General features: G+C 40.4%; 1 pseudogene; it reads right to left on the reverse strand.

Annotated features, from left to right (window-relative positions):
- LOC105671244 (ATP-binding cassette sub-family G member 1 pseudogene) overlaps positions 1-10,552 on the reverse strand; it is a 33,729-nt pseudogene extending 23,177 nt beyond the window's left edge.
- Between the last annotated feature and the right edge of the window lie 3,647 nt (positions 10,553-14,199).

Below are 14,199 nucleotides of genomic sequence, written 5' to 3' on the forward strand. Positions count from 1 at the left end.
ATTTTTGAATATTATTGTATCTCTTATCAATAATATATTTTTAAATCAATCTGAAAACTAACTTATTGTAACTTAATATTCCAACCGATTACATAAAGTTTTATTATGTACTACTTATTATTATGTACTACTTATTATTTATTTTTTATATATTTTTACATATTTTAATATTCATTATTTCTTAAACAAGATAAACTTATTTTTTTTAACTTAATCGTTTTATCGATATATTTCGCTTCAAAATTCACAAAGTCAATTTTTATCGTTGCGACACGTAATTTCTAAGTTTAGAACTGTAATTGCGTATGACATTAATTACACGTCTTGAAAAACTACTTCTCGATAATTAAAGTGACTCTTTCGAAGGATAGCAGGATACATATCAGGAATTGATTTGTGTGTATTTAAAGCCGTTGCAGTACATGTACACGTGACCGTGATCTTACCGATGTTGTTTGACCAGTATGCAAATCTCACCTGACCAACCGCTGGAAAAGGTCTACTTCTGAAATTCCCGAAGGGTGTCGACGTACTGTGCAGCTGCTAGAGGATCCTTTTGTTCCGTGCAACGAGTGTCCGCTTTACCCTTTCCTTTTCTGCGCACAAGATACTTTATTACCTTTACATTACATAATAATTTGGATATTATTTCGTTTAATAACGTGCACGCGGCGCAATCAGTGTTCCTCCGGTCACGTATTGCTCGGTGCCGCCGTAATTAATTACGTATGCCGTTGTGAACGTTACCATTATGCTGTGATGTAATAGCGCGTTTCGAAGATAATGCATGGCGGGTAAATATTATATTGATTGGATCGCGGAGAGATTTGAATACCTTCGGAGTACGTGCGGTAATGATAATATTCTGCTAAAGCAGAACCTGAGAATTTAATAGCTTGATTATTATCTCCATATATTATTGATCGCTTTATAATAATTGAGAATATAATCGCAGAATTAAATACTGTGTCGTAAAATAGCCGAATAAGGAAGTCAATTGCGGGGTGGGATTAGGGATAGGAGAGTAACAGCAAACTCGGTATTCCACTATAGTGCCGGCGCTATAGATCGAAATAGTTTTTCAATTTTCACGGACGATTGGTCACCCTCCAATCGCAATTTTCCCGTCGCTTAGCTTTTCGATTATCCGCCGATCGCCTGCACCGCGATGAAAGCATTCCGTCGCTAAAGACGGAAAAAAGTTTCTTGTTTTTTTTTCTTTTGCATTTTTAATGAAGAGATATTTATATTGTACGAAAATAATAATTAATTACTCGATTCAACGTATGTGTTAAACGATAAAATCAAAACAATAAAAACGAAAAAAATTGAATGCGATACAAATTTTTATCAAGACACGTTAAAATATGGATGTCCTTTTTTATTTGCATGTATTTAATATAATAAACTATTTTATATGAAATAAAAGACTATTTGCATGTATTTAGTATAACAAACTATTTTATATGTATAAAAGACTATTTGCATGTATTTAGTATAATAAACAATTTTTTAATTGAATTATATTTTATTTTATATTATATTTTATTTTGTACAGAAGATTCATGAGAGTTTTAAGATTATATTTTCGCTATATTTGTATAAAAATTTTAGTTTTTATTCTTTTAGATAAATTATTATATTAAATCTATTATTATACTCTTGCATATACTGATCAGAACTCTACTTTTGCGTTAGAGTAATTAGTAGTTATCGGATATTTGAAACTATTTTCTCATACACTCGGCGTAATTATGGTGACAATGATTAATCGATCATTCCTAAAAAAGGTTATAAATCTCTCACTATTTCGCGTTCGCGAGACGAAGAGAGGATGGGCGAAGATCTCGTCCCTTTGATAATGTCTTGAAAGGGACAATAGTCGGGAGAGGACGTCGGCTGGATAAATTATGACGTCATAAGGCAAGGCAGAGGGCAAAAACAAAAGATGGCGGTGTGGCGTCACTGGGAAAATAATGAAGACTTTTTGATTGTACCATAAATTTAAGAACCTTTGTTTTTCCGTTGTTTGTGGCTCGCGATGAATTCTGCGGTGATTATGTTTTTCCATATCTTTTTCCCTGATTTTCTTTGCGATCGGCCGTTTGGAGAATTAAACTATCTCACGATGCTACAATATAGATAAAGCATCTAATTCATTATGGAGAGTAAATAGATTAATTCCTCAATAACTTTTCAAAATTTATGTTTTGATTTGATTATACATTTACAATGTGAAAATTGTTGTTAAAGCGCTTTTTGATAGAAGCGAGATGAATTTCACGCAACGTCGTTGCGAGAGTAGGAATAAAATATATTTCTCAGAAGTCCGATAATACCTTACCCCAGAGGTTACTGGGGCAAGAGGGCGAGAGGGGTTGACGCAAAAGGGCTGAAGGCGGAAGAGGAAGGGTTGAAAATTCGGCTATCTTAAAACAGGTTTTGCGGCTCGGACACCCGGAAGCCCTTTCGATCAGCATTTTTTTACGAATTCTTAATCAGCCATCCTTTCAGGGCTTGTATAAAGCGGCCTCTGCGCCCTTACGAGAGGGCGCCCTTTTGCGTCGCTTAAAGCGCGGCTTAGAAAATTTCAATTCTTCCATACAATCACCGTGACATATTATTGGAGTGTAAATGTGTAACGAAAAAATCATGCAAATGTATTCTTCTTATATAATCGTGTGTGTTTCTATATGCAATATAATATATGCGCATTTTTTTCAAAGAATTTAAATTTTTTTTTTTTACTACAGAAGAATTTAAAATACTTTGAATTAATTAATTATTATTCTCAGGCTTGGAAAATTACGCTACAGCGAGAAGCACATAAAATATACATTGACCAATGCATCAATGAATTAATTTACTCAAAAATGGTTTGAAGAACGCAAGAAAATAACTAGAAACTATTTTTAATTAAGCGCGCGCTTACGCTTCGACTAGTCTCAGACTCTTACGAGATAATTACTCCCGTGGGCGAAAGCAAGATCGCAGGATACTAAAAAGTCGGTAGTTTTAAGTGCCGTATACAGTATAGTTTTACGTTCTTTTAAAAAGTGTGGGCGCGGCGATAAAAGGTGGCCCTCGAGGGCAGCCTCGTAAAGTCGCTGTCGAGCACCGATACGACAACGGAATAGGTGAATGGGCGGAAAGGTTTAAGATCGGTCCTGTCGTAAAAAGGCAGGGGGTGGTCGAGAATACCTTCTGAGAGTCTTTAGTCGCTACCCGCCGGAAAACGACGCAACTCGGTTTTAGGGTCTGCAGAGAAAAATACGTCGCGGAAATTTCTACCACGACAATTTTCTTACATAGTCGTATTTTATCTAAAGAACAAAAATTTTTTTTTATAATCTATATTATATTTGTGCTGTTCGTTAAATGCTATATCAGAACCAAATTTATTACACAAGAATTCGCCTTTAATCTTATCGATAAATTATTTGAACGATTTTTTTCAATAAAAAGGTCAAAGAGCATCAACAGTTTTTTGGCAAATTTAATTTGTGAATAATTTATGTTTAATTTGTGAATATAATCTTCTACGAATATATTTTAATTACGAATGCATTACGAACAAATTATATTTTTTATATTTAACATGCTAAATATGTTGTTGATTCCTCGATGCTCTGCAATTGGAAATTTAATGAACACGCTGACGTATCGTCAGATCGAGAGAGAGAGAGAGAGAGAGAGAGAGAGAAGAGAGAGCTAAGTATCTAAATACAGTATTATATCTGACTCCTCTACTCTTCCCGTGCGATCTCTGCCGCGAGCTCCGAGGGCAAACAAACCCCTAAAAATAATCGCGAGTTTTCCCCCACTACCTAGTCAACTCCCTTCCGCGTCGCTCTTTCGCTTCTTTCTGAGCTTTTTGCTCCTTCCGCCTTGAGGGAAGGCGAAGTCGATGGGTGGAGGTGACCCACCTCCTTGTGCAGCCCGAGGGAAGAAAGACTGCGGGTGCCGTCGGGTGGACGGAGGGAGCGGGAGGGAAGAAGTGGCGGTGGCGAGGCGAGTCGGAAAAGCGGGAAGAAAGAGCGAGGGACGACCACCTTCGCCTCTCCAGTATTTCAGATAAGAATAAAGTAAACGGCGAATGGGGTTGCCGGAGGGGTGGCTGCTGCAGCGCAGGGGCTCGGCGGGGTGAGTTGCTACGGACGGGAGGGCACGGCGGGGTTGATGCTTCTCAGACCGGGCCGTATCAAAGCGAAAGGGGAAAAGGCAAAAAGTACGACGATCGATGCTACCGGCCACGCGGAATACAATGAAGACGCTCCGCTTCGGTTTTCTGTCTCTCCGCTCGCGAATCCGCGTTTCTCAAGGCGGTCGGGAACGTAGCAAATGTATCATTTAGAAAATCTTCTGCATGTATGCATGTCAATAAGGTCGATGATGTTTACGTAACATTAAAAAACACTTATAACTTGTTACTCGCACACATTATCATTGAATGTGATTGTATATTTAGACAGATTATTAAGATAGTTATTTTTTGCTAATTGCGTATTCTAATTGCACTATAGTTTTTATTTTTTGAATAATAATTATTTAAGTATTGCAAATTATACATTATCGTAATGTCAATAAATAATAACAGTATGTAACCTAATCACCTGAGACATTTTTTTCAACACTAGCACTATTTAAATTGGTTATGAAATATGATGACGTCAATAATTCTTGATCTCTTGATCTTCTAGAAAATTACTTTACGCCCGAAGCGTTTCGAGTTGCAGCGCTCTTTTCTATTTTTTTTTCTTTTTAAGAAACGAACAATGAGAGCGGCGAAGGAGCGCGCCGGTATTTTACGATCAAACTACAGCGTAATTACTTAATAACGCGATCGGTACGGGCGGAGAAAAGTTCGCCTCGTTATAAGTTCGCCGTAATTTTCGTTACTACTAACTGAAAAAACGATGACCGTCGTGCTTTTTTGTACCCCTTTCAACGGGCCGTCGCCTATCCTCACCGCCACCGCCGTCGTCGCCGCTGCCGCTGCCGCTCATGGGGTTGGTTGAGCATAATAGAGGCGAATAGGGCGGTGGGATGAATTTCCTAATTAAAACTCGCGCGAAACTATTTAAAACTTAAAAAGGAACGAAGCTAGACCCAAAGCAACTCGGGCCCCATTATCGCCCACGCCAGAGGAACTTCGGCAAATTATAAATTTCATCGGACCTGCCTCTCTCGTTCCACGGCGAATCTCACTCCGTCCATCTCCCTCTCTCCCACCTTTTCTCACCGCTTATCCTCGCGCTCGATTCCTAACTATCTGATCGATTTCGCGACCGGACATAATTGGAAATTGATTTTTTTCCTTCACATTTGTCGTTTTAATTAGGAATAAACACCGGCGAAAATGAGATTCGGGCTGTTAACACCGATATTAACGCCGAAATTAATATTTCCGCGACGCAAAATTATTGAACTGCAATGCCGCAAATTCATTTATGAAAATTACGTTCGTAACAACGTTTCTCACGCATTTGAAATTTTCACACAGCCGCTGCATCTTTAATTCGTAATTACCGACCAAATTGGTTCTATCAACCTTGATAATTGAAAATGTTCGTGCCGCGAGCGCTCGATACTTCAGACACGACGAAAAATCGCTTCGCCTTTCGTAACAATTAGTCGTATTAAAGCCTCGATTGCTCCTTTTCCCTCTGCGCAGAGGCAGCGGCAATCGAGGAAGTACCTCGTTCCTTACGAATCCTCTTTATTCTTTTCTCTCCGCTTTTCCATTGTACGAACGCGTTTCTAGCCGAGACTTACTTTAACGGCCTTTGGCGTGCCGACGCAATTAGAAACGCTGCTTTTAAGCTAGGTCATAGATTTTTCCGCATAGCTACCCTGCTTAAAACCGGAAAATTTAAGGGCACTATATAAGCTACTTGACGTATCTGCTTGTTTGCCCAATTCTCTAAGAGCCATTTTCACTTGGTCTCCGATCTCTTTTTATTTTTTATTTTACTCGTGCAATTGTCTCTTAAACATTTTATCCATGTTGTAAATATTCTGTTAATTGATGCATTCTGTACTTCATTTCTTAATTTAATTTCGTCTTTTTCTGGATTACGAGTAGTAGTTCTCTACCGCATCGGCTTCGTGGAAACTACAGCTCGTGCCATCTGCTACACGTTGGCTATATTTGAGAGCGCAATATCGATTTTCTTGATTTGCACAAGACGATTCCCTCTTTATCAACAATGGAAAAATGATAGAGGGCAGTATGCGGAGAAAACACTCATTGTTAGATTTTTTTATAATTATTTACATATTCATATTTATCATTTATTTTCAGTTTATTTCGAAGTGAGAGTTATATTGAGAAATTTTTCTAAGATAGTTGCACATGATATTTAATTACATCAACGCTTGCTATTTTACAAACAAATTAGTTTTCAATGCAAAAAGCATTAATTTTCGCTCTCAAAGTTAATTTATGAAATATAGTTAAAGTGACTTTTCAAAACAAGGAAAGCTTATTTCGAAATTTATAAATGTGTTTAATGCTAAAACGGAGCTTGCAAAATTTAAAGTAAGATTGCAGAATAGAAACATGTTTAGTCTTTTGATTAAACTGTTCGTTTAATAATGATACGTTCGTCATTTAATTGGGCGGTAAATTTTTAAAGATGCTTTTATGTAGCATGCTAATTCGGCATTTTGTATTAATAATCTGTTCTATAGTGCGCTATATTATATTCATTCCCGATATAATATCGCGCAACGTTGATGCGATATAATTCATGATAACTTGATTACGCGCAGCAAGTAAATGCAATATTGCAAGAGCATCTCACATCGCATTCCGAAGCGACGACGTTCGTGACATCATGCAAATTAATTGACGATCAAAAATGTGATTTTCCTCTTGAACGATTAAAAAATAATTTCCTGAAACAATCACAATGGCGATTTAAGAAGAGCGTTTGCAACGAGTTTTCATTCGCGAGATGATAAATGCAACATGGCAAAAGTTCTTGCGAAATTAATTAACGGTATAAAATAGAAATCAAGAGGCGGTAACATCACAAGGAAGCTTTCGCAAAGTTCAAAATGGTTGTTTAGACGAAAGTGCGCATCGTAGAGTTTTCGGCGTGGAAACTCGAGAAGAGGGAGTGAGTGCTCCGGCAACCATTGCTAAGGGTTCTCATAAAAATTTCACCCCCTCTCTCGATCTTTCCAGGCGAGTGTCCTTCTTTCTCTGCCCTTCGGCCCTCGGGCGCGCTCTTACTTGCTCCTCTAAGCACGGCTAATTCAAAATGGCGTCACCGCCCCTATATCATTCGCAACCCTCTCTTGCCTTCGCGTCACCCCTCGTCCACCACTTCGACCCTAGGCAAAACGGCGCGTCAGGGGTGGGGCCGCCGAACTATGGCGCCCCGTACACCCTACGCCGCGAGCACGTCTCGAAACTCGACCAACAAATTGAAATCCCGCATTTTCCGTGGGCCTAAGCCTAGCTCGAGCCCTCGGCAACTTTGTACGGTTTATCGCAAGGCTTCGTACTAACCCTCGGCCCGGCGATATTTTTGGGTAAATTCGGAAAGAACGTTAGCCAGCTCCCTTAGGGACCAGCAATTTCTCGGAAACTAACAGCATTAAGATTATCGCGTCAGAATCTCATATATTTCGAGATTATGTATTATACATTACGGGTTGTAAAGAGAAGTCGATGACCCAACGAGTAATGTAAAACATATACACTCTGACACTGATAGCGGTGATTAATTATTGATCCGCTCTGTTCAAATTTAGTTTTTCTACTATTGCGAAATTAATCGGTTCCTTGATAAGAAGATGTTGGAAATGATTATACTCGTTGCAGCAAATGTAGCATCTTGAATATTTAAACTCATGACCATTATTGGGGTGATAATAAAATTCGAAAAAGCATATCTTATTTTACACGTTACCGAAAAGAGAGAAATAAATTTCTCTATTTTTCGGGAATAAATTGCTTGTCGATAATAATATATAATTGTTTAATATCTATTAGCCCGATTAGAAGCGTGGTGATTGGAGTGAGATTAATTATACAGTATAAAATAAATGGATTCGCAGTGCATCCACGCACATATAATTAGCTCAGTTCAGCGATACAGCAAACGATGCAAAATTTATCGCTTATATAAGTTTATTGACGTAAAATGTGATACGTAAAATATATGACTTTTTTGTTTTTGCGCGACACTCTCTTTGGAGCTTGATATCAATTGTTTTTGCTCTAAATAAATTTATCATCCATAATATTTCTTAATACAACGAAAGATTTTTCCCGGAAAAGCTCGGAGCCGCGAAGAATTTTCCGACGGACTGTCAACTGTCCGTTCGGAAAACCGAGGTGAACGGAATTGGTTTGCCCGGCACAGGGTGACAAAAGGGTGGCGGGGGTTTTCGGAGGGAGCGGAGAGGGATAGTTTGGTGCGTCGGAATGCGAATTCGGACAACGAGGGGGCGAGAACGGGTGGCGAGGACGTTCGTTCGCGCGTCCGTCCCGCAAATTTCGACGACCACCGAGATTTCGGTGTCGCCGTCCATATAATCGCCGTGCTCCGAATTCCGACAGCGAGATAGTTAGGGCACTTGTGGCCTACGGCGAACTTTTGCATCTTCTTGCGATTTTTCAGTCTTTCTCCCTCATGTCGCGACCGAGTCGGCATATTTCGCGAAATTGCGACCGAAATTGCATTAAATCCGATGCGGTGGCGATGGTCGATTGATGGTGTCGCGTGCCGCGGTATCGTCGGTGTTTCGCGACTCACGTGATTATGCCGTCCGTCAACCGCATCGAATATAAAATCATATCGCTCGTTCCGAATTCATGAGGTTTTGGTAATCGCGGGATAGCGCGACGACGAAGTGTACCTCTGAACCGCATATTTCGCGCAAACCGATAATTTTGGAAATTCTCATTTCAATGCCCTCGCTAAATGTTATATTTAGACAAATTTTATCATTTTTGTTTATAAAGTATTTTGATCACAAATTTCTATAGTAATTAATGTTAAACAATTGTTTTTTACAATGAGTTTAGTAAATATATATATATTTTTTAATATATTTTATTTTACATTGTCGGAGCCTATTATTATTACTTTTCTTATACGAACATATTTTGTGTGAGCGAATAATATAAAATATTAGATTATTTCAAAATACGCAATGTTATTTACCAGTTATTCGTATTTTACGCATTGTATTTTATTCGTCGCGAAAAAGTTCCGTTTATCAATAAACGAGCTTTAAATTCACATTGATATGAATGCGGCGGGGACTAGATTCAATATTGACATAATGAAAATTTAACACGCGTCTAATGTTTGCGCAGTTAACAAATATCAAATAGTATGATTAAACGAAATGTAATTAATGTAATTGGAAATCGATGATGATAGCGTAACGTGACGATAGTGTCTCTCTCTTCTTGACAGTGTAGCGATTAGGAACGGAAAAATCTGCAAGTCACGTTGCATGTGCGCGTTTATTCGGACGCAATAATTTCGATTAATATCAATTAACGAAATTTAGGAATTTGGTATAGCATTTGTATGTGCGCTTGCGGTCGCATCTCGTGTGTGTGTGTGTGTGTGTGTGTGTGTGTGTGTATACGCGCGCGATTACCTGGCTATTATTTGACGCTGTTTCATTCATCAAGAGGTATTCGTAGTTCAATTTGACGCTGAAATAGATTCGACGCAAACAGAGTATCCAAAGTGTATCAGAATCTCGACGGAGGTAGGTAATGCACACTAATGCACCCCGAGATTGCGGCGCGTTCGTTGAATGTAACGCGAATTTTTCCGCGGCTCGCGTCCAACTGACCTCACTCTTATTTTTCAGCCTCGTTCTCTCCTTTCTCACCGACCTCCCTGCCCTTTGACCACCCCACTTTCATCTCGGTCGCGGATTTTTACGATTCTGCGCATGGAAAAATTCGCCTTTTTCCAAGCTGTCGAAGAGACTGCGCACTAAGTGCGATAACGATTCTTTCCTCATACATTCTTACAAATATAACACACTAGCGACACCGTGGGATTTTTATTAACAAGAAATAAACTCTGCTTTTAAAAGCTGCTGATGTTAGCTTGCAAAAAAAAAAAAAAATTATAAAAGTCTCGCTAACAAGTATTTATAAAGAATGATTGCAAAAGGTTTACACGAAAAGTTCATTTATTGATAAGTGCTGCTACTAATAGCTCGGTTAGAACAAGAATAAATCTGAAACACGATATGCACTCTAAAATTATCTCTAACTAATAATGCGCTAACCAACTGACGTGCCGGCGTCGCGCATCTTTTTTTGTGACAATTAAATAATGAAAGTTGACGGATTTAACGGCGTGACTCCGATTGGCGAATGAGGATGCATCATGCACGTATCTGTGCACCGTCCAATCAGCCGCAACGAAGCGCACAGCCGGTAAGGCTGCACGAAGGACGACTTCCCGCGCCGGAACTTCGGAAAGGGATTCCCGCGAGGAAGTCTAAAGGAGGCGCGCCGCCTTGAAGGAGGGCCGGAAGAGGGTCGGAGGAGAGAAATCGAGCCCCGCGAGGCCATAAATTCGCCGTTCGTTTCGAAATTCTCTCGCACCGACGAGACCCGTACACACGTTTACCCACACGTGCGCAGGGTGGGCATATAAATTCGCTTCGCGGAATAAGGATCGGCCCCTTTCAGACGTCGGGTGGCTGGCGTACTCGGGTGGGTGGATGGCGGCGGCGGTGCGGTGCGGCGGTGGTGTGGGTCTCGCGTCGGAGGTAGGTCGCGCGGGTAGGAGGGTGGGTGGCACCTTCTTGGATCAATAAATGATTTAACATTCACAAAATGGCGGGTGAGCCCCCGGCAGGGGCGGAGAAATAATATAATCTACCTTAGACTCTCTCTCTCGCCTTCCTTCCCACCCACCACCCCCGGTATCGTCGTGCCGGGGAGCCGCGCGGGGCTGCGCGGGGGTCTCGCCGGGCGGCTGAACGAGGGTGGGCACGTCCCCCTTTTCCAACTTACCTCCCTTCGCCCCGTACCCTCCCCGCATCGTCAGCAGACTCCTGCTAGAGAACTCCGGCAATACCTACGGTTCCGCATCTAACGGCGTTACCACGTAAGAGAGAGGACCTCGAGCGCGCAGCCGGCACGGAATCGGCGGGGATGTGACGCCGTGGATTTTGACTTTTCAGATTCCGCGAATAGTTACGAGACCACGTCGCTTTGCGCGCGCGATCACCGATTCGCGTAAGGACTGAACGTGCGCCGCACGTTTCCGAGTTAAGATTCCGGCGCGGAATGTCGTTGCGTCGCTATTAAAATACGAACGGGAAATTGGAGAGAGGCGAGCTTACACAAGTCGCAGGAGAATATGCATTCCAGCATATACATATAGAGTCTTTACGTAGAGAATAATTGATATTTTAATAATCAAGAGAGGTGGAAATTTTAAATGGAAATTATTTTTCTAAGCATGAAAGGATTTCAACTTTCGTGTCATAAAGAATCGGAATAAAATTCGCTGCTATGCGGAACTTGTAAAAACATTTTGTCGGCAGACGAACGTGTCGGCTCAGTCGAATATATTTCATCTTAATGGGAGTAGTAAAGTGGATTTTAAGAGAGAACGGCGGGTGGCGGCGGAAAGGTGCTCCGAGGCTGGCAGACGTGCAAGATCCCTAAATATTAAGGGGGCATTAACGTGGTCGGCCATTTTGCAACCCCTCGGAGCGAATATAAGCGAGCCTTCTCTAACGTATATTATTATATTATAAGGGGGTGCCAGGACGCCTCTCCCAAGATTATGGAAATCGCGGCGGGTATTAAGGGGGCGAGACGACGATGGTAGCAGGACGAAGACGAGTGGAGAGGTAGTGGAAAGGAACGCGAAACACATCCCGTACCCCCCTTCCTTCATCGTCGATTCTCCCGGCCAAACTCCTTCGAGATTGGACCGGGAAATTGATTTCGTGATATAATCCTTCGACTTCTTACGACTCCGTAAGCACGCGCGGTATAATTTATACGATGGCGGCATTTTACGACGGTTTACGTGATGCGTTTGACAATTCTGCTATCGGCTTGAAAAACTTGCTATCTTCAAACGATTACAGAAAGATAGATGAAATGGCACTTAACGACGATATAATTAGTTATTAAAGATTTTCTTTAGCAAAAGTTTCAAGTAGATATGTAGAAGGAAATGTCATATTTGTATTGTAAAAATGTTTTAAATTAGAATTTTTATAATAATTACAGTCAGTTGTTTCAACGATACAAACACTACTTTGCCATAATATTTATGCTTGTGTAAAAATTTTGAGATAAATTATAACGTTATATATGTAAGAGCGCAAACAAATTAATTCCAATGTCTAAATATAATTTTTTTAGAGTCAAATCGTTTGGAGATAGCGAAAAGCATGGAGAACACTTGGAATTATTCGCAAGATACATTTTTTAAGTAGTTTACGACAAATCTCTCTCTCTTATTAATTTATTTTTGAAACTTGCGGTTATGAGAAAGATTATATCGGATGAGACAAATCGAATAGGACGAATCTCGAAATTCGTACGGCGGTTGGTTCTGTCACATATCTTCATTAAGGGGGTGGTAACTGGCAGGACAGGAAGGTACTTAGTTCGCGGAGAGCGGCGAGGAGGGTAGGAAGGAGGTAGTAACTACCGTCGGAGAACCAGCTTCGGAGTTCCTCCAAGTTTGTTGTGTGAGAAAACAGGGACTGATTTGAATTTATATTACTTGGCCTCCCCTCTGAATACGTTCCCGGCTAAGGAAATTTCCATATATCTGAGAAAGCTCCGACGCCGAACCCGCAAAATGAATGCCCCTGCTGCCAAATTCGAGTTTTGGATATACCAGGACTTTGGTGAACGCGAATTCATCTCGTGGAGAACGACTTTTGTATATTTAACACGCCGTCTAGTCAGATTTGTCAAGACGACACAAAGGAAGAATTAATGCATTTAGTGAATTAATGGAGAATGCAATTCTACATTTTTGCACATGTAATTTATGTTATTCGAAACATTAGTAAATGCATCTTCTTGAGGAGATTTTAGCACTTTATTGTTTTGAAAATGAAATAAGAATTAAAACCTGTGACGTTGATTTCCATTGCTCTTAAAGATGCAAATTTTATAACTTTTTATCAATAACTTTTAACAAGTTTTAGAAAAAGAACTAATCTTTCTTTTGTAATTAGTAAAGATAGATGATATAAATAAGCATCTTTCGTTCTACTACATTGGCTAATTTCAACCGACTTTAATTGAGTGATTTTATAGTTTTCTTTTATCTTTTAAATTTTTAAAAATTGCAATATAAATGGACGGAAATAGAGATAAAAATTGAATAGAAAATGTAAAAAGAGTATTCATATTGTTTTCACAACAAATAATCGCGTGGGGAATGAGCTACAAAAAGTATCGAATGCGAAACATTTCGATTTGTTCTTCATTAATTATCCGTGCGGCACTTGGCACGTCGATGTAACTCGATCAAAAGGCGAGGCGGGAGACGGTTGAATGACACGCAAGCGGCGGAAAACATTGAGAAGCTCATTTAATTCACTGGCAACGCTTTTCTGTCTCTTTTTTCTCTGTCTTCCTCTCCTTCCGCCGGCGCTTAATTCTCGCTTAACCTCCGGGTTTTTACGCTAAATTTTCGTCGGTCTCACCCTCGTTACCGCAACCGACGGGGATGGGTTAGGTGGCCGGCTACGCGCTTAAGCACTTTTTAAACGTCCCGTATATTTATATCATCCCCGTTCGTGAGCCGTTTCGCTCGCTTCCATCCTTTCCTCTCGCACTCTCGCACGGAAAGCGGCGGGCACGAAACAATTAAAACATCGAAACGAGGGTCCGGGTATTCCGCGGCGAAACGTGTTTTCACACCACCGTCCTCGGCCCTTTTCACCCCCGCGAGCGTGGTTATATAATCCGGAATGGAAAAGAAGGTGCCGGGCGAATTCCCGTTTCGCGCACGGATTCCCATTTACCGTCGGATTTCGCACTGCCAGAAATGCTTTCACGATTCTTTTCACTTTTCGCTCATCTTTTCATGTGTTTTCAAATATCGCAAAGATAGTATAATATTTTCTACAAATAGTGTGTACGTGAAAAATGTATTATAATCACACTGCATCATTTTATATCACAGCATCAAGTTTTACGATACTTTACGAATT

The sequence above is a fragment of the Linepithema humile genome, chromosome 6 (assembly GCF_040581485.1).
Source record: "Linepithema humile isolate Giens D197 chromosome 6, Lhum_UNIL_v1.0, whole genome shotgun sequence".
Lineage (NCBI taxonomy): Eukaryota > Metazoa > Arthropoda > Insecta > Hymenoptera > Formicidae > Linepithema > Linepithema humile.